The sequence below is a fragment of the Lagopus muta genome, chromosome 4, assembly GCF_023343835.1.
Source record: "Lagopus muta isolate bLagMut1 chromosome 4, bLagMut1 primary, whole genome shotgun sequence".
NCBI lineage: Eukaryota > Metazoa > Chordata > Aves > Galliformes > Phasianidae > Lagopus > Lagopus muta.
Genome location: NC_064436.1, coordinates 38,835,738 through 38,858,827, shown reverse-complemented (window position 1 = coordinate 38,858,827; position 23,090 = coordinate 38,835,738). Strand labels below are relative to the sequence as shown.

General features: G+C 36.0%; 1 protein-coding gene across 11 annotated transcripts in view; it reads right to left on the bottom strand.

Annotated features, from left to right (window-relative positions):
- BMPR1B (bone morphogenetic protein receptor type 1B) overlaps positions 1-23,090 on the bottom strand; it is a 235,302-nt gene that overhangs the window by 173,432 nt on the left and 38,780 nt on the right. For 5 of the 11 annotated variants that reach the window (XM_048942342.1, XM_048942345.1, XM_048942337.1 and 2 more), the window contains 2 exons: positions 11,387-11,457; positions 38-154 (listed from right to left, as the gene is read on the bottom strand). The gene's annotated coding sequence lies outside the window, so the exon portion shown is untranslated. Of the gene's footprint in view, positions 1-37; positions 155-4,734; positions 4,866-11,386; positions 11,458-11,533; positions 11,573-23,090 lie in introns of all 11 variants that reach the window. The other 6 variants (XM_048942348.1, XM_048942346.1, XM_048942344.1 and 3 more) reach the window with 3 other exon arrangements.

Genomic DNA, 23,090 nt, shown 5'->3' with positions numbered 1-23,090 from the left:
TGGGCTAATGACTTTCCAAAAAGCTGAGTTCACTCACCTACTATTCAAGCAGTGCCTGTTCCTGCATCCCAGCTTACTTTGCTAAATTAAGGACACAGTTGCATTCACGAGTTTTGGAGAAGTTGATTATGCAGCATCTGTATTTCCAGGGTTCCTGTTTATATATCAACACAAAGACACACTGTATTGGCATCAAAAGTAGAAAGCACACTCAGTAAAGCAACTATGCTAAATGTACATGTTACGATCCTTCAGTTCTCACGCAACACTCTTCTGACCACTCCATGACTGTATACCCACAGCTCTGGGACAGGACACTGTGGAAGCATCCTCTTTGCGAGTACAGAGGCAGGTATACGAATTTCTACCAAGTTCAACTGAAGTTATCCAGTACACACAGGCTCTTGATTTGTTAATAAAAACGCCAAAAAAATGGAATTTGAGTTTCTGCAACTTGCTCTTATCATCAACCATTAGTCTTGCTTCTAGCTCTACCAAACCTGTCACAGAAAGCAGGGAAGGAGAGTTGTTTTACATGTATGTGAATGGTACCAGCTTTACTAAGAGGCAAAAAGCTTAACTTTCCCTGAAAGTCCAATCCATCTGGTTTTACAAATACATACACTTAACTTTAATCTAAGTACTATTTACTAAAATACATACAGACATAAAAGAGCATAATAAATTAATAACTCACAAGTGGCAACAATGACTAATGAGAGATCTTACTCTCCTTTCTGAAGAACTGGCTCAAGGGAACACAGCAGATAAGTTACCCAGGTTGACTTTCTGTGTTTCTGTTAAACCAAAACTTTGGTATATTCTGAACTGTCTGTGTGATGTTTCCCAGCTGGAAGACATCAGCTTTCCTAAACAATTCAGAACTTTAATGTGACCTTACAGCTGTCATCTTCTTTCATACAGCCAAGGGATATGCTTGTTAGTTTATACAGGGTTTATCTTGTGCATCAAATTCTCCTGCCTGAGCACTGATGTTGCCTACTTGTGTTCATACTGCCAGAACAGCCTACAAAATCCTCTCCTGCCAATCTGACTGCTATTTATGAACAGCAAAACTGTAAAAAACAGTTGTGCAAAACCCTTTATGAATAATTATTGCATGAATAAGTGGGTCCAAACTAGATAAATGTGCTCTATAAATTGTTTTAAATCTGCACATTTGGTTTGAATTTCTTTGATGCAAACTGTTACCGGTGGATATTTGGATGCCAAATTTATAAATGTAAATGATGACTATATCTGAACAAAGGCTTCAAAAGTTCAGAGTCAAGACAAGAGAATACTCTGAAATTCTTGACAATACTGCAACTACGCATAAATGTAAATCCTGGAGAGCTTACTTTCAAGTGTATTTATTCATAGAATGCTATAAAAGATAAATCAATTGATGTTCAGCAGTGCTTTTCGCCTCCTACATTCCACATTGCAGGGATTACTTATCTATATAGACTGCTCTGTTCACTTTAGCCTGGACTGTAACGTGATTATACATGGAAGAAGTGTGTGTGCCCATCCACGTGCATTTGGAACATGACAATTATTTTTCCTCTCATAATTTTCTCATTTTCTCAAGATCACATTTTCCACATGATCACCTTTTTTTCTTAGAGATGAACTGCTTTAACTGGCCTGCATTTATCTTCAACAATCTTCACCAATCCCACATCTACTGCAAGAAGCCCACAAATTGACCAAAATTTGAAAACACTGATGTTTAAAATAAAATAAAAGCAAAGGAGAAAACTTTTAACCCTTTGTTAATAGCATTTCCTAATATGAAATTATACTGCACCATCATCTGACATAGATAGATAAAACATGCAATAAAATACTGAAAAAATGATAATAGTTTAAATGGAAATTTATCTTATAGTCTGACTCCCATTTACAAAAACTGTTTACATTATGACAACTAAGGACAGCAAGATCGGTGTTGGAGGAGAGGTTGTGGGAAAGGAGGAAAGAAAGCTGTCCCTCATTAAAAAGTGAGAAAAACTTCATCTTTACTGTAATAAGAGGGGAAAAATCTCAGACTGTTCCCTGACAACTGTTAGCTGACAAACTTACTTCAATACTGTTCACATATTTAATATCAAATTGATACACTAATATTCAGTGTATAGTAAAAATAGTCTTATGCCATGGCTCATTGAGATGGTAACTGCAGCTTCACATTGACCCGTTACTCTACAAAGGTTGCAAAAACTTCATAGCACAGAAAAGCAGAAGAGGTACAGAGCCATCCTACCAGCTTTACTGCATCGCTTCATAATAAACTGTACTTCAACTGAAGCTAAGTGAAAGCTGGAGGTTTTGATGAGTGTTTGCAATTACATTTTCATTTCCATTTGTCCACCACACACACAAGTATTGTAAATCTCTATCATTTTAAATAAGGGTAATTTTGGCAGCCAAACAGGAGCATGTACCGTGTTTGAAGTACTGTATAATTATTTTCTTGCTTTTTTTTTTTTTTTTTAAATCTTTTGGACACAGATCTGAAAACCTTGAACAAATTCAATGCTCAAATATCTGAGATGACATTTTAATTGTAGCTTTTAACTGCATATAGACTAATGGAGGAAAACTGAATAAAAAGTTCTTTGAGTATACATTCAGATAGAGTCTTTACAGAGCTAATATATTTTGCACTACTAGAAATGCAACACCTATAAAGTATCATTAATTACAACTAGAATTAAATACCTTTAAAATAAAATGTATTTCTTTAGAGTTTTGAAAAATTTATCTGTCACTTACAAGCATTTTTATTCCGTGGAATTATGGAAATAGCTTCCTAGGTTTCTGTACCTACCACCTCCTATTGTTCAGTGGTCTTTTTATTTTGTCAAAAGATCCAGCATGCATACTTATGTTTGTATCTTTGTATTGACAGAGCTAGGAATTCTCATAGGAGTAGCTAGTGGTTTAGTCCTTTTTCCTTTCTCCCTCCCTCTCTTTTCACCTATCAATAACTTATTTTCTCATGGTCAATGTTATGAACCTCATAGAAGATGTTCTTTAGGCAGTCTTTGAAGCAAAAACTTACTATGTTTACAATTTAAAAACACTGAAGGGTGATCATGCAAAAAAAAAAAAAAAAAAAAAAAAAAGGAACAAGAATTCCCACGCTGAATGGCTATGTGAAACTAAAAGGAAGTGAGAAATGTCTACTTAAGGCCCTAAGGCTCTCTTCACAAGGTACCACATCTGCTAAGATTCTTCCTTTTTCTCCTTCATAGCAGTAGTGTCTAGTCCAATTATTCATATGCCTACAAATGCTAGAAATATATGAATAATTTTACTTGTAGGCTTTGTGTGATTGCTGCTATTTTAAAAGTGTAATGCTTAGTTTCATTACAAAATAATGAAAGTTTCTTTTATGCCCTTCAATATTCATTATATTTATTTTTTATTGTGAATGATGACATTCATAACAAACATAAACGGCTAAATACAGGTGAAAAGTCACTCAAATAAAAAAAAAAAAGTCACCTATTATATCTTCCTTGCACAACAAAGAACTACAAAGACTTCATGGAACATTAATTCCCACCTGTCAAAACTGATATTCCAAAAACTGTAAGCCCAACATCTAAACTCAAGAACCATAAGGTATATTAGAGGCATAAAATATTTTAAATCAAAATGAATAAAACGAATATTGCAGATAACAAACAAAACTAAATGCATAAATATTTAGCATTAAAACTGATATGAAACATGCATAAACAGCACTTATCTTTGGTAACTATTAAAAGTAAAACACCAATTTGAAGATGAAGACATTTGAGGATTTTATATTCAGTTGTGAACAAATACTTCAGCTGCGAATATTTTTTTTTAGATGAAAACTGTGAAATGGTGCACCTACATTATAACTTTGAAATTACATCTCACACACATTCCTGCAAGAGCTCAAAAGCAGGACTTTAGGGACTAAAACTACAAAATCATGTTCATAGCATATAAATTAACAAAGTGACATAATAGAGAAGAATTGCCAGCAAAGGCTCTGACCAACTGGCACCAATGGGAGTCATATTGCTGACTGAGGATACAGCACACAGAATCTTTGCTGCATAAGGTTCTCAAATTTGGGATGAAATCTTGAAACCTGCACTCAGTGATTTAAAACACACATTTGCTGATAGGAAATGTAAATATGAAGGCATAACTATTAGAGCAAAGAGCAATGACTTGGACTGTTGACCAAAGACCAAGGTTTGGAGTCCCTGTTTTAGATTAGTTTGGTAGCCTGGGGACCAGTATTAAAATATTGCAGATCAGAACAAAATAAGTCGATGCAGAAGTTTGACATGGAAATTTAAAAGAATTCTTTTCCTCAATCCACTAAACTCTATTCTCATTAGGACTATATTTCTTAAGTTAAATATCTGATTTTTCACTGCAGCTGTGAAACTGGTACTTTTCACAAAACGAATGAACTTAAAGTATTAAGAAACTTATATAGAAATCAGATGAAAGTTCTAAATATATTTTACTATGTTATACAGAGCCTAAAGTTGCCTGAAGTGAATTAATTCTCCAAACTGAAAGACTGAAAATAAATACTCACTTAAGAAACCAACTGATCCATTTGGAAAATACTTGCCACCATTTTGTACTAGAAATTAAGGAAATTGCTAGAAAGGTCTAGTATTTAATTTTACTAACTGTTTTTGTTTGTTTGTTTTTTGTAATTCAAGTTACCTTGGCTTCCCAACTCTAATATTCTGTTTTGAACAGGGCTTGAAATTTTACAAGCTTATATGAAGTTATGGTCCTAAATCCCATTATTGAAAAATGTGGTGCCTGATTCCAGAAGGTCTTTCAAAAATAACCTAGGAATAAAGATTTAAATATCAGTTCCAGCTGCAGTAAACCTCAAATACAGCTAGATAACTTATTCCAGAATTGTATGAAGCAAGACACTTGGATTTAAAACATGATACATTGCCTGATCTAGGATTAGTTATTTGATTCTAAAAATTCACACAGGAAATGCAAAAAATCTGTTTGTTACCTAGGTGTACTTAGACATCTGTTTTGTATCTGCACCATAGGAAGTAACTGCAAGTATAGATATTTAAAACAACCTATATATATATATATAGGTATATATATAGGTATATATATAGGTATATATATATATATATTTATATATTTATATATTTATATATTTATATATTTATATATTTATATATATAAAACCACACCAAAACCAGAGGTCTCCTTTTTTTCCCTCAAAATGAGAAAAAAAAAAAAGAAATAGTAATACTTGCAAAAACATGAATATAGGTTTATTTAAGAAGTACCTTAAAGAAAGGAAGGTAAAATTCACCTTTGAGAGCTCAAGGCAGCCAAACTCAAGTTGTTACCTTAATCTTTGCTGGTAAAAAAAAGAAAATACTAAGTAGCTGGTAGATTACTGCTCTCAGTGCAGAGCTTTTGAGGGTGGTCATCTCTAAATTGTACTGCTATTGTCAGTACTACTGAAAATTAAAAAAAAAAAAAAAAAAAAATCACCACATTATATCTTGCATAAGACAGTGTAGGGCATTTAACTTCTGTCATTATCAGATGTTTGTTTCCTTTTAAGTCATGTCTGTGTATCTCTCAGAGAACTGATGTGAGTCAATGAACATGTTAATGTAGTCATTATAAAGATCAGTGTATCATATCTAAGGATCTTTCTAGAGATTTATATACAGGTTATATCTATAAAGTTTATTTTAACACACTGGTATATAGTGCCCTTTTCAAATTCTGTCAATGATCAATTTCTCAAGCTACAGAGACAGGAAAAAGTATATATATATATCTACATTTAAGTGGTACCCCTGTTCCTTCAGAACAAACAATGTATCAAATATCAGGATTTAAAAATATTTTTTTAAAGTCCCATTCTCAATTTGGTCTCACAAGCAGTCTCTGCTCCAGCAGCATCTTAAAATAATATGATTATGTTCTGAGTTCCTTAAATCTGAAAAACAGAGTGCTTTCCTGGAATTTAACATAAATTAGTGACTAATGTTGCCATCACCATAACAACACCTCAGTTTCTTAGTCTCTCCTAAGGACAGTCACGAAGCCACAAAGAAAGACGGAGTACTCCACAGCTTTTAAACAAATACTACCACATTTTAAACACGTGCATGATTGCAAAAGCTCTAAGCCTCTATTGCTCAAACCACTTGTGGTTTCTCAGCACTTCTTTTTTTGAATGATTGTGTCTTTATAAAATAAACATGTTTGAGACTAAATTACTTGTGTGTCTGTGGGGAATAATTATAAAATTAGCTTGTTCTAATTTACACTTGTGGTTTTTAAAAACACAACCAAATACCATAGCGTCTCCTGGAGAAATCAAAGTCTAATATGTCAAACATGGTTTAGCTCATGAACGTGGACTTTGATTTTCTCAATGCAGCAGTCTGATCTCTACAGAAGGCTTAATCTTTTCTCTTTGAGTCATGATTAGCAAATAAGTATTCCCGTTTGTTCACCTCCACAAACACTCATATGCATTCAACATGCCAATAGATTGTGCAATATATTATCCAAATAATTGAACTGCAGGCAAAGCAATGATAATCAACATGCAGTACTTCAAGCCAAATTTGGCTGTTAAATACCTCAACGTCCCAATCATATCATGAAAGGCTGTGCTACCATTTCAAATACATTCCCTAGAAATGTATTCAAAGTTCAGTTACCACTATTCAGGGGAGCAACATGTGATTTATTTTAACTGTGTCCTTCAGTCCCACTGATTTCAAATCAGTACATTATCACAGTGCTTCTACTTTACTATTTTGACACATCACGTCAAATTTTTGAGCATTAGGTAGTCATCATTAGAGACAGGAAACTGCAACCATCAGCTTATTTCCAAAGCAATTTCGGTTATTCCAGTAGGCAGCATTGGTTGACGATGTCAATATTTTAACACTGATATTCAGGAATCCAGTTAAAATATGCTTAGTCAGCAAAAATCAACTCTTACACAGCTTCTTCCTATTTTACTCTCAACTTGCCACCCATCACCTTCCCAGAAGTGAGTGCACAACTTCACAGACCCCCAAGACGTGCATTCATAATGAAAATTATTCATTGTTCCACAGGATATCACAGGCTTGTTTCTGCTACGAATGACAAGAACTTGTTAGGCATCCTAACAAAAGTTTGCCTTTTAATTCAAGGCCAGGGAAGATGCAAATCGTACTTTGTGTACCAAGATAAGGTGGCTTTTAGATCCTGTACTTACATACTACTTTTGATACCTCAAGATTACAAAGATGAAGTTATCCTGCCCTTGCCACAACACCTTGTTTTACTTTATTTCTAATTAATCTTTCAATGTAATACCTGAACAAGATTTTTCCTTTGGATCACATCAAAGCCAATACTTTGGATAGCGATTCTGCCACGCACTGTGTGATTCCCTCAAGAAAATCTCATTCCCAACCTTCCCAAAGCTTCAATTCTTCCAAGTTGAGTAATAAATCAGCCACTAACCGCCCATCTTTCCCTTTTTCATCCCTTGCTAAAAAAGCACTTTAAGTCATGCATTCTCTTAGGATTAGTTTGGCCCCTCCCAAATCCTGTACCTCACCTGTCAGCAGGCACTGACTCCTCTTCCCTACTCTAAAAGAATATAGCTATAGCTAAAGTTAAGCATTACTCCTCCGTTTTTCTAGAGTTTCCTCGGGAGCTAACTCATTCTCTAACCCAACATAAGAGTCAATCGTAAACACACAGTTTTTCAATTGCAGTTAAATTTACCTGGTGGGTAATATCTCTTCTCCCTCACTCCATCACCTGTACTAATCAACTTTCAGACACAAAAGAAAACCAGCAACAACATAAGAAAGAGATGTATGTTAACCAAATAGATTCCTCAAGACATATGTCTTTTATTATTCACATTTCCAAGCTGAAAGTTGCTTACCAGTGATCTGAAATGAACTACTTATAGTGTGGAACAGGAAAGGAAACAAGGTGTTATCTTGCATAATTTTCCACACAGATCAGCCTTGCTCTGTTGCATCATAACATGCAACTAAGCTATTTATTAGTAACCTGAAAGTTCTGAGAACATTTTCAGAAGGATGATTCCCAGCCACTGCATGTTTCATCAATTCATCGACTCTGCTGTCAGCTATATGCAATAAATGAAGTATAAACAGCATTTGTCTTTCAGTGCTCCTTAAATGGAAGAGTTGCAATAAATATTTTCAACAGCAGTTACTGTCTGTTTCTGAGGCCTGACATTATACTTTGATAATTGGATTACAATCAATTTGTGAAAATATCCAAAATAAGCAAGTCAAGAAAATGTCTAACTACCTGGAAATTTAGGCTCCCCCAGTAAAACAAACATTTGAGCAGTGTCAGTGATCTGCTCATATTTAAGGAAAACAACCATCCTATTTTCCTTGCTCCGTTTCTGATATTATGCATTCCTGCATTTTGTTTCCAATAACATCACAGAGAAGGTCAAGCTCCTTTGAGACAAATATTATTACTGGGGACAGCCTTTGCTTTCTGACACAGCCCTGTTCAGTGGGAAGAATAAGCAAAAAAATTGTGTTCTGCTCTAAAACAGACTAATATGAAGATTGTTTCTGCCCCAAGAAATTCATGACTTTTAAAAAAGGCCAGGGAAAAAAGAATTAAGACACACATGGGAAGGACTGTCAAGTTTGCACTTAAACTACATTATGATTAAAAAAATTACACTGTTAATTATATCTGAGGGAAGGAAAAGACATAGGGAAGATGAACGACAATTTCTGACCCTCCTCCTCCCTCAGCCTCCTTGAGGCTTGAGTTATAATACTATTCTAAAACATTAACTTGGTCTGCTCCCAGCAGAAAGCATAACTGAATTTGCAGTCCACTTGCATTGTCAGTCATCAAACTATTTGTACTATCATTATACACAATTCTTAGAGTTTAAAACTTCCAGCATATAAGGTGGAAGCATGTAATGTCAAAAGAAATCTAAATTAACTTAGTGTTCAAAGACAGTCTTTTTGCAGCAGACCAGGGGTTGAAGTCAGGGTATAGTTAAAATATTTTTCTTCATGAAACCTACAGATACTGCAAGAGTATTTAACCTGAAAGAATTGTTATGGTACACTAAAGTATGAGAGCTCATAAATTATAATGTACTTTTGTTCAGTGATACTATTCAGTGATTCTACCTTGTACAGCTTAAGTTGCTCCCACAAATCTACATAAGCATTGATTCATTGCAGACAAGAACCAAATCTGTCACTGATCACATTTGGGAATTTCTATCAATAAGTATAATTCCTAAACCCAGTCTACTGATAAGCTTGGAGTACAAACTCGTAGCTTCTACACTCCCATGGAGTAACCAAGCCCATGCAAAGACTTGCTAATCTGTTGCACAGGCTGCTTTGTGCACCTACAGGGAACCAAACACCCCAGGGACTGCAAACATATCTAATTTCTCCAAATAAAGAAATAAGTGCAGTGAGCTGGATCTAACCTATTACAGATATCACCGGGAAATTTTTAATGGATGCACAAGAACCATAGTCTCCAAGGAGAAACAACTCTGATTCAATGCAAATAATAATAATAATTATTATTATTATTATTATGCAAGAGCATTCTGTTTCATTACAGTTTGGGACTTTGAGTCTTACAGTAGGAAGAAAGTTATTCGACTCTAACCAACAAATTAACACATTAGACACAGTACTACTATATATTTAAATATATTTGAAATGAGTTCTCCAATGCAGAGAAGAATAAAAAAATTAAAGAGAGAAAAAAACAAACTCAATTAGATCCTAACCCAGTAAATCCTCATTTCCTTCAACATAGGTTTTGCTAGAATGAGATTAAGTTTAGGCCATATTAATTTATCTCTAAATTATTATTAATACAGTTTTATGTATGTTGGCATAGGAATTTTTCCCCGTGTCTTTAGCAGTCTAACACTGAAACAGATTCCTTTACTAAGGGTCCACAAGTCCTCCAAGAGATGTACCACTTCAGCAGGAAAATTTCTCTCCCCTTTCAGGATTGATTTAGAATTCACCCAAAAGCAGTTTAGCCTTTGAGATTATGCACACTGAGTAAACAAAAAAGAACAGTGATAAAATGTGAACTTTTGAAATGAGGGGCAACAGCTTCATGAGATGCAAGGGAAGGGGAGAGGAGTTGCACCAAGGTACATTTGAAGAATTTTACTGAACTCAAGAGAATTTTTTATATTATCAGGGAATAGGTGATCAAAGACAAACCATAATTTCATAAACCAGACAAAGAATCTGAAAGAAAATGTTTATACCAAAAATATATTTTTCTGTATAGTTTGCTAAGCAGGAAGGCAATGCAACTCTTCATGTCTACCAGCCTATACAACCTCAAAGGCATGAAGATTATAGCTCGCTCTCTTTCTAGATGCAGACTATAGTATAGTAAGCATGTGTAAACTGGTAAAGTCTTGCAACAGAATTGATTTGCAGGGCCTACCTGTATGGCACAGCATGCAGGACACACAGATGAACAATCTGCTACAAGCGTGGCCTTTGTTAAAATAGACAACACAAATCTTTGCAGTCATCCAAATTAAACTTGCCTATAGATACCTTTCAAAATTTGCCAAAAGGAGATAAAGAAAGCCAATAGCTTTATGCTAATTTTGGCATCAAAATGTGCAGCTAGCATGTCAATACTAAGTTACACTCTGCACCTTTAAATCTTTCTAACATGTTGTGTAGCAGTTATAAAAAGATATTTTAGCACAATGGAAAGCAAAGATCATTGGGGAAAACATCTCAGAGGAGATTTCCAGAATTTTATCCTCGTCTCTATTTCCAGTAACAAGAAGTTGGATAGGCATTTGCTACTTATTTTTGAAGGCATATCACAATTTAAATAGGTCTTAAGACTTTTAGCTCTCATGCAGCAATACAGAGAAAGTCAGTACATTGTCCTTGAGAAGAGGCATGGACAACTCTTTTTACTTATTTAAAGAGTTCTCACTGAATATGTGTAAGTATTATGGACAACGGTTGGGCAGGCCAGTTGAATAACATATGGAAAATGTCACAAGCTTCAACGGTAGAACAAATTGCTATCCACTTTGTCATGTTGATCTACATGTACTTGCTTATCTTCAGTGCTTTTACTGATACCTGTGGTAAAATTACACATTCCATTCCCAATGCAACTTATGTTATCACACACCGAACTTACTACAAAGCACAGAACTTGAACAAAAAAAAAAACATAGAATAAACAAACCCTCCATTGACAAACTTTCTATGAGCTCATGATAATGAACTGTGTCTTATCATATCAATGGATGCTGTCTTACCTTTATCGGGAAAAGCTGAAATGCCCCTTTCTGCTATTCAGCTTCCAAGAAGAAAAGAAATGAACTCCACCCTGTGGGCAAATAAGTTTTTTAAATGATTACTGATATTCTGAAAGAAGATTTAATTCATTACAAAACAATACAGACCTTCCAATTCTGCTGTGATAGGTAACAATCTAATGATATCTGGAAAAAAAAAAAGTCCAGTGATGGTATATAATTAGTCATGTATTTACTGCATGGTAAATGTCCCTTGAAGAGGCAGCGAACTGGTAATAAAATACTCAACAACACTGTTTCACAAGGAAAATTATTACACTTTTATGTGTGTCAGTTTATAGAAGCTAGTAGCACTGCAATCTGCTGTGGAATCTTTGACCACACAGGTTTCCATCACATCTTAACTGGGACCATGGAATAATGAAACAATGTGATACACATTAATAAAAATAATAATGGACACTCAAATAATTAACATGCCTGATACACTAAGGATCACTCCTCCTTGTTGCAATAAGCACAGGAAACCATACAATACAAAGGGAGTCAGCTGAAACTTTTATGGCAGAGATCATAAATCTTAGGGCGAGATCAAATGCCTCACAAGTAGCATGGAGATCAAGATTAGTTTTATGCAGAGTTCTGATGATAAAGTCATGCAAGTTCTAATGAAGTCCTCAGCAAAAGCTTTTCCAGACAGCTGTAGGATTGAAGACTAGCCTGGAAAACTATACCTTGAGGCTGGAAGCAAGTGAAAATGAAGATGGAACAACAGCTACACAAGGATGCTGAAGAAGATAGAAGAGAAACAATGTTCTACATTTTTGCATTGTAAGAAAAAACAATTTCACAGACTGAACAAAGGCACAAGAACACAGAGACAAGGAGAAACAGGAGGACCAGAGCTTTTTCTTCTTTCACAAATCTGTATAATTAACCACTCCATTAGCACACTAGAATGCAAAAAAGAAATTATTCATTTAGACAGCTCCTACAAAATCTTTACTATGTCACTGCTTATCTTATCTGAAGTAGTTTTACACATATCAACACCAATTCAAGAGTTGCAAAATGTCTCAATTTCATTCCTATCCCAAACAGTGGCCAAATATTTATCATTTCCTTCACAATACTGGAACAGTAAAACTTTCGCAAGGTCATAATTGAATAATACAGATTTGCAGATAATGGTCTTATTCAAGTACCTATCCTTTTTCTTTTAGAATATATGTTGTCCTCCAGTTGTTATAATCTGATGTTCAAAAGGAATACTGGAGATCCAACCCTTCCACTCGCATCAGGCTACGTGCATAAGGTCATATGATTTCTGAAATACTCAGATTTTGTTTATAGATCCTAAAGGTTTGCCTGGTGTTCACACAAAGCTACAGGTTGAAAAGGTGTTTTTTTTAAGCTACTTGATTCCCGGACACTCCATATTAGTATTTCAGAACACTGATGTGCAATATCATTGCTCTAATTCACTCTTTCCCCTCCAGTCCTGCAGCATCACTGTGAGAGGGGGGAAGTCTATCCATTCACAATGCAAGTCTTTGCAGGATTACTTACCTGGCAGCTGCTTGGCAGTACAGAAGGTTGCTCCCCAGTAAGGGGCATAAACCTCTGAGGTCAAAGGAATGCAGATCACAAACAAGCACAGCAATTTTAGGATTAAAAACTGCAGTATAATATATAATTCAATACTAATTTAAATCCTACTCTAAAGTCTAGGCTAAAGTAAACTTCTCCTCTGGAGCAAAGGTTTTAGAGTCATAAGAGAATTACTTACAGGCTCAAAAGTAATGACTTTGGCTTTTATCTCAAAGGTGATCATTTTCCAGAAAACCTAGCTCAATCCTGTCTCCCACAGAGCACTTGATTTCTGCCTTCTCATGGGAAGTATTTGGAGGAGAGGATGGTAACACCATCCACAGCCACAAGTGCTTCAATGAAGAAAATGCAAACTTCATGGACATACATAAATAGAATGAAAGAAAAAAGAAAAAAAAACAAACCAATAAACCGTTCCTGAACAGAAAAGGCAAAGGTCTTGGATAAGCATAAAGCAAGTCTTTTTGTTTTGTTTTTTTGAACTTCCCAAGAAGAAAAATTTGCCCATGCTGAGATAATGTTAAATATACAAATGGAGGTACATTCACTTTAGACAAGGTAGGTCTATAATCTTGTTTTAACCATGACACTGCATGTAACCTTACAGCTACTAAAAAGCATGCTTTCTTATTTGAGAGTACTTTCTGTTCTTTTCCTTAATATATTTCACATTTCATTTTCTGATCTAAAGGTGACACTGAACAAAAAATGTTTCAGCTGGCATTTAACCATATGCTACCAGTCTGGGCTGAGTTAAAATGCATAACATCTTTTCCTTATTTTATTCTCAGAAAGACAGAAAAGTCTAGAAAGTATTGGGAAACAAATACAGAAAAGACATGCAGTACAACTTCTACTGTGCTTCTGCACACCATGTAACCAAGATTTGATATCCATGTATCTGATCTCATAACCATGGTTTGGTTTGTGCATAACCAAAACAGCAGCTAAAACCGTCAGTGGCTATAAACACATGAAGATGATTCATCATTAGCATTCACTCTAAATTGCATAAAAAACGCCTATAATCCAGACCAAAGTTATCATTCCTCTTTAACTCTCCAAGCACAAAGAGAGAAACTTCACTCTGTTCCTGATATAATCATGGATTTCATGAGTAAGGTGATACTATGGCAGCAAAATGCTGGGAAACGATACAGTAGTCATAAAAATGTAATATTTCACAAGATAAGGAAGCAGTTTGCCACGACTGATATTACTTTAGACTTCTTAAATAAAGCTGAATAATATTTCCATAGCTCTCCTGCACGTTCTGTCACAGCAGCCCTTTCAAAGGGAGTTCCCCATTGGGAATGCCAGAGACAAAGTGGGACCGGTGCTCTAAAGCCTGGAGCACAAGGCTGCCCTTTTCCCCTTGCCCCATTTATCAGCCTTGCAGGCAAAAGCTGAGAAAGAGGCACAGATTGGAATAATTACACAGATAGTTGGAGCCTTATTAAACAAATTGCTCAGGATCAGTAGTATTTAAAATCTATTGAGAAAATGAATAGATGCCATTAGAAAGCTTCTAAGAGAGACAGATTATAGAAAAGTGCTACAATATGAGGAGCTGCAAGATTTCACGTGATGCATCCTCTGTCAGGCAAAAAGATTGGATTCTAATGAAAAAGTCCATGAGTAACTCTTTTGTAACACATATAAGCACAACATAAATAAATGTGCAATTTGACAGCAGAAACATAACTTTACTTGACATCAGTTTTCATCAGTGGGTTTAGTTTGCAAATGACAGAAAGCTATGATAGAATGAAATTGATTTAATGCATTTGCAATCATTTGTACCTACATGTTTTATCAGGGAAAAAAATATGATTGCAATATAGGCACGGAGCTGAGTAAGCTCACAACATCGATTGAAAAAATAAGAGCATTCCATCTGAAACTGAATCTGATACCATAAAGCTTAGAAAGCAGGCATTCTTTCTTATCAGCAGTGGATGCACTGGGGACATTCTCCACCTACCCTGCATAACTTGCACAAAAGATCTTCATCTTATATACATTACTTGTCTTACATATGCAAAAGCTTTTCTCAGTAGTGCATACATATTCAGTACTTTCCTCAAAATCACTAATAGAGGGTTCTGCCTCCTTGCACAAGCTCAGTCTTTTTGTGGTGGTGATCCCAAGACCCTTGGGATGAAGTCAGAGCTCTTCCTCACTGTGTTCACTGGGCAAACTCAGTATTTATGCATGCTCAGTTAGCTCCTTGCCTTGATCACACAATATTTGATTTCACAAAATTAGCTTATTCAAGCAGAACTTCCTTATCTACCTGATATAAACAGGTCAGTATATCATCGTTATCTAGTTGCTGCAAGAGCATAGGTTCTTCCAGTTTTCGAAACAAACTGTGAGGCTATCTGTTAATGAGTACTAGCAACCTTAGCAATATCACTACAACTTGTATTAAATCCACTTTTCCTCTGCTGTTAAACTACTTGTTTCTTAAATAATTTCATTCTTTATGTGGGACAGAATCATCCAAAATTTCTGCAATACCATTTCAAGCTTACAATTTTATAGTGGCATGTCAATGAAACAAATGGAAGACACCAAATTAAAAGTGTATATAAATAAAAAAGAATAACCAAAAGGTACAAATAAATCTTCTGCTCAAGAGAAACTAAACTAGACTTTGGAAAAAAAGTGGTTCCACAGGAGAGAAGCCATCAGTGACAAACCGTGAAGTCTTATATCCCATGTTCTATCAACCAGAAGGGAAAATTATAACTCACAGCACTGGCAAACCACCATCTTGCCTCTAAGACTAAAATTTCCCCCACAGTTTTCCAAGGTACCCGAAGGCTCCCAGTGCTTATGTTATCAGGAAAACACAAAGTCCTTTCCTAAGACAAAGTTATACTATTACAGAAATAAAACCATTGCAACTTTGCCATAGACTGAAGGCAAATATATTTCAAACCATTCCAGTAATGTTCTATTCAGTTTTTCTGTAGTTGTAATGCTGCAAGTTGTCTGAGAGACTCTCCAAGGTGAAGGCATTAAAATTAAGGGTGATCTCATACGCAGTGGAGTCCTTGTCTGCTTTGGTTTCTCCCTCCATTCTTACTCATACTTTCCCACAACCACAGATTACGTGCTTTTCATGCACAGCACTTCATGCTATCCAGCCATTTATACACTGAGCCATTTCTGCTCTCTATTAGGACAAGTATTTAGCTAAATATCCAGTGTGAAACTTGATCCATCTGTTTTCAAGGGAAGTACAAAATATATATACGTGTGTACTTTTATATGTATGTTTGTATATATACCTACATACAGACACACATATATATATATATGTGTGTGTGTGTATCTTTTGGACAAACACATGCAAATGTTTTCTTGGTACAAGAAGACTAAACTACCATTCCAATCTGAAAGGCAGAGTTACATTCCCAGTGTTAAAGACATAGAATGAATTGGGTTTCAGTATTTGCTGCAACTGCTCTCATGCATGCAGAATTACTGCAAGCCATAAGAAAGCTTCCTCTGCTTCCCCCATGCAGCTTGCAGGTGCAAGACAACAGCAGGACAAGGGGAAATGGTTTTAAGTTGAGGGAGGGGAGAATTAGGTTGAATGTTAGGGGGAAATTCTTTACAGAGAGAATGCTGAGGTGCTGGAACAGGCTTCCTAGAGATGTTGTGGATGCCCTGTTCCTGGAGGTGTTCAAGGCCAGGTTGGATGGGGCCCTGGGCAGCCTGATCTAGTATTAAATGGGGAGGTTGGTGGCCCTGCACGTGGTGGAGGGTAGGAGATTCATGATCCTTGAGGTCCCTTCCAACCCTGATCATTCTGTGATTCTGGGAAAGAAATGCAGCTGACAAGCAGCAGGACTGGAGTGCAAAGCTCTTGCAACCCTTTTGTCATTCATCCAGTCATTCATCCACCTCCTGAACTGCACAGGAGGCATAGGGATACCTCTCTAGTAGAACAACTCCGAATATCATGAAGTCATTGCTGCTCCTCTTGTCTGCACAGAGGTCTTGAGAATTCACTACTAATCCATCATACAGGTGGGAAAGGGTCAAGAGCAGTGGCTTCCATTTATCTGTTATCTCCCACAGGCTTTCACCGTGCTCTGAAAGCAGAGAAGCTCAGAAGCTGACTTGAACGCATCGTTGAGGAGAATAGGACAGATTTATCCCAGGATTAAACAACCATAAACAAATGAGATGACAAGAGAGGCCACTGATGAACATTGTAATTGATTTTTGGTTTTGTTTTGAATATTTTGGAGGGTATTTTGCTTTAAGATCAAATCATAAATTCTATACATTCTCAATTGCATAAGTCTTTGATTTTCAAAAGGCTGATGAACAGCTACAATACACACTTAATAATCCACTACACTTCAAAGGATTTCAATGCATCCCTATCAGAAGAAATGCAGTACCACTGTATTTGTTCCCACTTCATGGAAAAGAAACCAGGATTATAAACAAATGTCATTGCTTAGAACAGAGTCAACTCTTAAATATTTTTATGAAGTTCAAGTACAAACAAATATTCTCCAGATTTACATGGCTCTATTGAGACTAATCAGCATAGTCAATATTGGAACACTGTATTCTAGCCAGTCTAAAATTAGTACTTGAGACACTCCAGAGTTGTTTTCCATGGAGAAGTGATAGAGAAAAGGTCCTACAAAAACCACGTGTATTGAGTCACCTGTTTACACTTCTTGAAGCAACTACCCAGGTAGGTTTGATGCAGGTAAGCTTAAGGGAAGAGTACAAAGTTACATTTCAGAGAAGTAAGGTTAAAAAAACGCAACTGTGGCATCCACCTACAATTAACAACTGGAAATTCATTTCCAGTCTCAGGCACAGACAAGACTCAAAAGACCTATTTTGTTCTCTACACAAAGATTGGCTGGCATTACTTGCAGGAATGCCTAGCCAATGCAACTACATTTTCCACTTAGAGTTTATGGACACTTTTAATAGATATGTTAGAAAAAGCAATAGTTATGTACCAAAAGCAGAGCATTACATGCTCCATGAAAGTGGCTTCGATACCTTACACCAAGGCACATTACAGAAGACAGAACATGAAATCATGGGTTGTTGATGGCTAAAGCACATAGGAGTATTTAAAGCACAAAAAGTACTTGATATGCTTGCTGTCAACTGAAAAATGTGTCAACCATTCCTCTTCCAAACACCCTGTGCTGTAACTTGCAATCCACCTAACATACGTGTAAGGTAGAGCCACCTCCACTGCTTAACCTGTAATTTGATATTCGTACAGTAGGTTAAAACTATGGAATAAATACTACCCAGTAAGACACCTAAAATCCCTTCCAGGTACGTCTCTGTAAATTCAAAACCTTTTCCTTTAAAAGGAAAGGATTACATCAGAAGTGAAATAAATTAAAATACAGATGATTATGATAGTTCCAGCATGAAAGAAATATCTATGAGAAATCGTTACAAAAATGTTACAAAACTTCAGTATTTGTTCATTTTTGTTGTTGTTTGTTTTAATAATGCTAGAAATGGAAATGGGGAGAAAAACCCGCAGGAGATAGAATTAAAGGTCTTTTTAGACTGACGTAGTGAAAAGTAAGGAAGTTGTGAAATTCTGCATAAAAATCAGAATAATTTCTAAACCCTCCCTTATTTACAACATGATACGCTATTACCATTTATAAAAAAGGAACCACTCTTCTTTTGTAGACTTCATACAAGAAAGTGCTCTGTGGTTTCTTTTAAAAATACCTATTCACTGCATACTGTAAATAAAATTGGGTGAACTAGGGGAAAGCAGGGGCAGAAGTCCTGTCTTAAACGATATAATCCAGTTGCCACATTAAGCTGCAAGAGAAATGACAGCCAGGTCTCCACCCATCTGAACAGCCTTCACTGTTCTAGAGGAAAAAAATTGTACTAAGTAATTTGTTAACAGATGGAAAAAATGCACCTTAGTACAGTATAAAGCAAGTTACTAATACACTGCAGTAGAATGTAATTTGTTAACTGAATCTTGGGGCATTTCCTTTCACCTGTCTTTACTTCAGAGCTAAATGTTCTTGAACTATAGGGGTTGCATACTATATAACAGTCACCAGTTTTGTCTGCCGCATACGCACAAAAAAAATAAACATATATGGAAACAGTATGAAAATTGGGAATGATTAGAAGCATTATGACATGGAAATACCACTTAGGCATGAAAAGCGCATAACATTACCCTTGAATAATTAAAGGTCGATAGGTCAGTACTTGCATTCAGACCTTTCCTCAAAGCAAGGTTACCAAAGTGACCTATCCTCAATCCACTGCCTCCCAATGTAGTTTTTGCCCATCTCTGTTCCAGGTTTTCCACATACTTGGAATTCCACAGATGGTCCCCATCACCCCCAAAGAAACCTTTTTTTCCAGATGAATTCCCTAGAACAGAGCAGAACTTTATTTCTTAGAAAACAGAGGAATATTTTCCAGAAATTCACAATTCCCATAAGTGCAACAACTGGCTAATAATTGGTTATTCTATAACTTTAAAAAATCTGATAGAAGTTTGAGCACATTTTCAAAAGGCACTTATATTCCAATAAGTACTAGAAGTCTCATCATTTCAATTCAAATGATGCATTCTTAGAAAAGCCCATCCTAAAACCACGTCTAAAATTTTAGCCAAATACTTTAAGCATGGTATTCTAATGTCCTTTGACAAGCACAGAGAACAGTCAACATTCCAGTTCTACAGTCTCTCCTTTTTCTTAGCACTTTATTACATTTCTTTATGTTAATGATTTGCTAAGATTATTTCCCTTCAACCAGCCTTTGTATTTCTTCATTTTCTTCTTTAAAAATTACTTAAGTAACAAAAGCCATTGTGACAAAAAGATGAAAGATAGCATAGTATGTGATTTCCCAACTGAAGCGTCTCACCTCAGCACACACAGCTGTGCCCATAAACTCTCTTATGCCATCACAGTATCACAGCGATGCATACATATACACTCTTTGGCCAAATACCCCACATTTATAACATCGTTTTATTTGGATTGCATGTTTAGTGATCCTTTTTTTCCACAGGTCTACATGCATCTCCAGTGAAATATCTGCCTCTGGTATCTGCACCCTACTACAAGGTGCAAAGGCAGATTTCTATCTTAAACTAAATTTAGTATAATTAATAAAAGATTAATAAAAAATATATACAGATATATATATATATATATACACACAGGTATGCAGAAATAAGATGTGTCCTCTCTGTCCAGACATCTCTCTTTTAAATGCTAATTTATAAGAATACATGAAACTAATTTATAAGACTATAAATTATAATTGGACTAATTCAATACATTTTTCAGGAAAGAGATGAGAAATCCTTTAACTCAAATGATACAGAAATGTATATAAGGAAAATCTTTAATTTCCTATATTAGTATAATACTTTAACAGGAAGTCATCAAAGAGAGGTAAACTGAAATTAAATGAGAATAAAGGAAATCTGGATTTAATAATTGATTTTTAATCTCCTTTGCATTTATACTTCCATGCCCTTAAAGAAAAAAAACAAGGCCTCCTTTTCATTGTCTGCAGTAACCACTGAAACAAATATTAATTCTAAACCAAATTAAAACAGTATCTTAAAGCACTAAAATAGTTCACTAAAGGTACGTTATGCAAGAGGAAAACAGGTTTATCCAAATGGTCCTACATTCAAAACAAAATCGCTGAATAAAGAAATTTCTATTAAGAGGATTTACTGTAAGCCTGTGTTGGAATTTTAAAGGTCTGCAAAAAAAAAAAAAAAAAGACAGATGCCTGGGAACAATTCTTTATATATTTATATGGTTTTTTGAGTGTGCATAGACATTTTCTGTACATCCACCATGCCCTAAGAGACCCAGGTCCTCCAAGATGTCCCACGCTCAGGGCTCTATGGAGCCCATTCACTGCCCCAGAATTCTCAGAATGGGCAGTGTGATCTGTACACCTTACAGCAACACTTCTGAAGCAGACAGCCACTAAGATCTCCATGAGCCATAGCTAACTGCTGCTCCTCAAGACCACTGCTGTATGCTCCTACTCCCCCGGACAAAGCTTACAGTCGCTGCAGCTGGAACACGCTACATCAAGAATCACTCCACACAAAACACCTGAACACCATTCATGTGTGACTGGTTGCTCCCACAGTATTGTCTAATAAGCTGATTTCAAGTTCCGCCCAACTTCTAAACATAAGTTTTCTAGTAATCTATTTTCTGAGACTGAGGCCAATACGTTTTTCTTCACAGATCAGAACTGAAGATGCCAGAAAGACAATGCATTATTTACTTTTGAAAATATCAAACCACTTTTAAAAGACAGCTCACTTAAATGCTTTACTTAAAGATACCAGTATTATTAACATTCTTTAAATAAAGTTAAATGCTCTACTTTGCTCCATACTTACAGTCTTTATTTTTAACTTTTCAATCAACTTTGGCAGTGCAGACTGAGAAGTGATTTATATTAGCTTTCCCTACCTCCACTATGGCTGACTCTAGCTTGATTTCAAATGCTTTCAGAATACATTTGATGTCTGGACTACTAACCAAGACATTTCTCTTTCAACTTGTTTCCTTAGAAGGTGATGGAATCAATTCCACTACTGTTATTTTCAGAAAAAAAATTATGGAGCTTCAAAGACTACTGTTTTGTTTTAAACAGAGCCAGTCTGAAATTCAACTACCTGCTAGGCTCTAAAAGGCTTTTTTAAGCAGTTCACATAATATAGCAAGTAAAAAACGTAAGACAACACTTCAGCAAGTATGAAAAAAATAGGAAAAAACCCACATGCTGTTACAGTCTGTTTGTAACTATGCATACAATATAAATTAAGCATAAGGTAACAGTAGCTTAACTAATTTGATTAATCTCTATGAATACGCATTTCATTTGGCCATTTTCACATCCGGTAATTATTCCAGAGGAAACACAGCTTAAAGGTTCAACTAGCACTTAAAATGTCTCCTAAACCATAATTATATTGACAAGACTTGGGTAAAATTTGGAAACCTATGACAGAAAGCATTTATTTTTCTCAAATACTTTGGAGAGTTTGATTATTGCAAAGAATTTCTCCTTTACTACTTATATTCAATTGTATGCAAAGTGCACGTCAAATTGAAAAGCTATTCACAGCCTGCACAATTCGGGCCAGGAAGCATAATTATTGAAGTTTAATAAGTGATTAAAACAGAATCATGAGCTTCCTCTTCAAGTTCATTCAAAGAAAGCATCATCTACTCCACCTGGACTGTCACAAGTCTATGGGGCCAGATAGGATCCACCCAATGCTGAGGCAGCTGGTGGAGGCGATAGCCAAGCCACCTTCCATCACCTATCAGCACTCTGGTCAACCAGAGAGGTCTTAGAGAATTGAAGGCTTGCCAACATGACTCGTTTCACAACAAAAATCATTGCTCAAGCCTTATGAGGAGTGGCTGAATGAACCAGGATTATTTAGTCTGGAAAAGAGGAGTCTCAGGGGTGACCTTATTGCTCTCCACAACTACTTGAAGGGAAGTTGCAGTGAGGTGCGTGTTGGCCTCTTCCCCCATGTAACTAGCAACAGAACTAGGGGGAATGGCCTTACGTTGCTCCAGGGGAGATTCAGGTTGGACATTAGGAAATACTTCCTCTCCAAGAGAGTGGTCAGGTGCTGGAACAGTATGCCCAGGGAGGTGGTGGAGTCACCAACACTGGAGGTGTTCAAGAAATGTTTAGATGTTTTACTGAGGGACATGGACGAGTGGGAAATATTGCTGACAGGTGGACAGTTGGACTGGATGATCTTGGAGGTCTTTTCCAACCTTGATGATTCTATAACTCTACGATAAAATCATAGTTACAGCTGTAGACATTGCTCCATCATTTTCAAAGATGGAAGGAGAACCCACAAACTATACAATGTTGTGATGTACTCCTGTTTAGATAAATCATGCTCTTAGGAAAACTGAAATACAATGGGGAGAGGTTGAGAAGAAGTGAGCATTCAGAACAGGCAAGAATTCAAGCAGATAACACATAATGAGCAAAACTTACATATCTTACCTATGGAGCT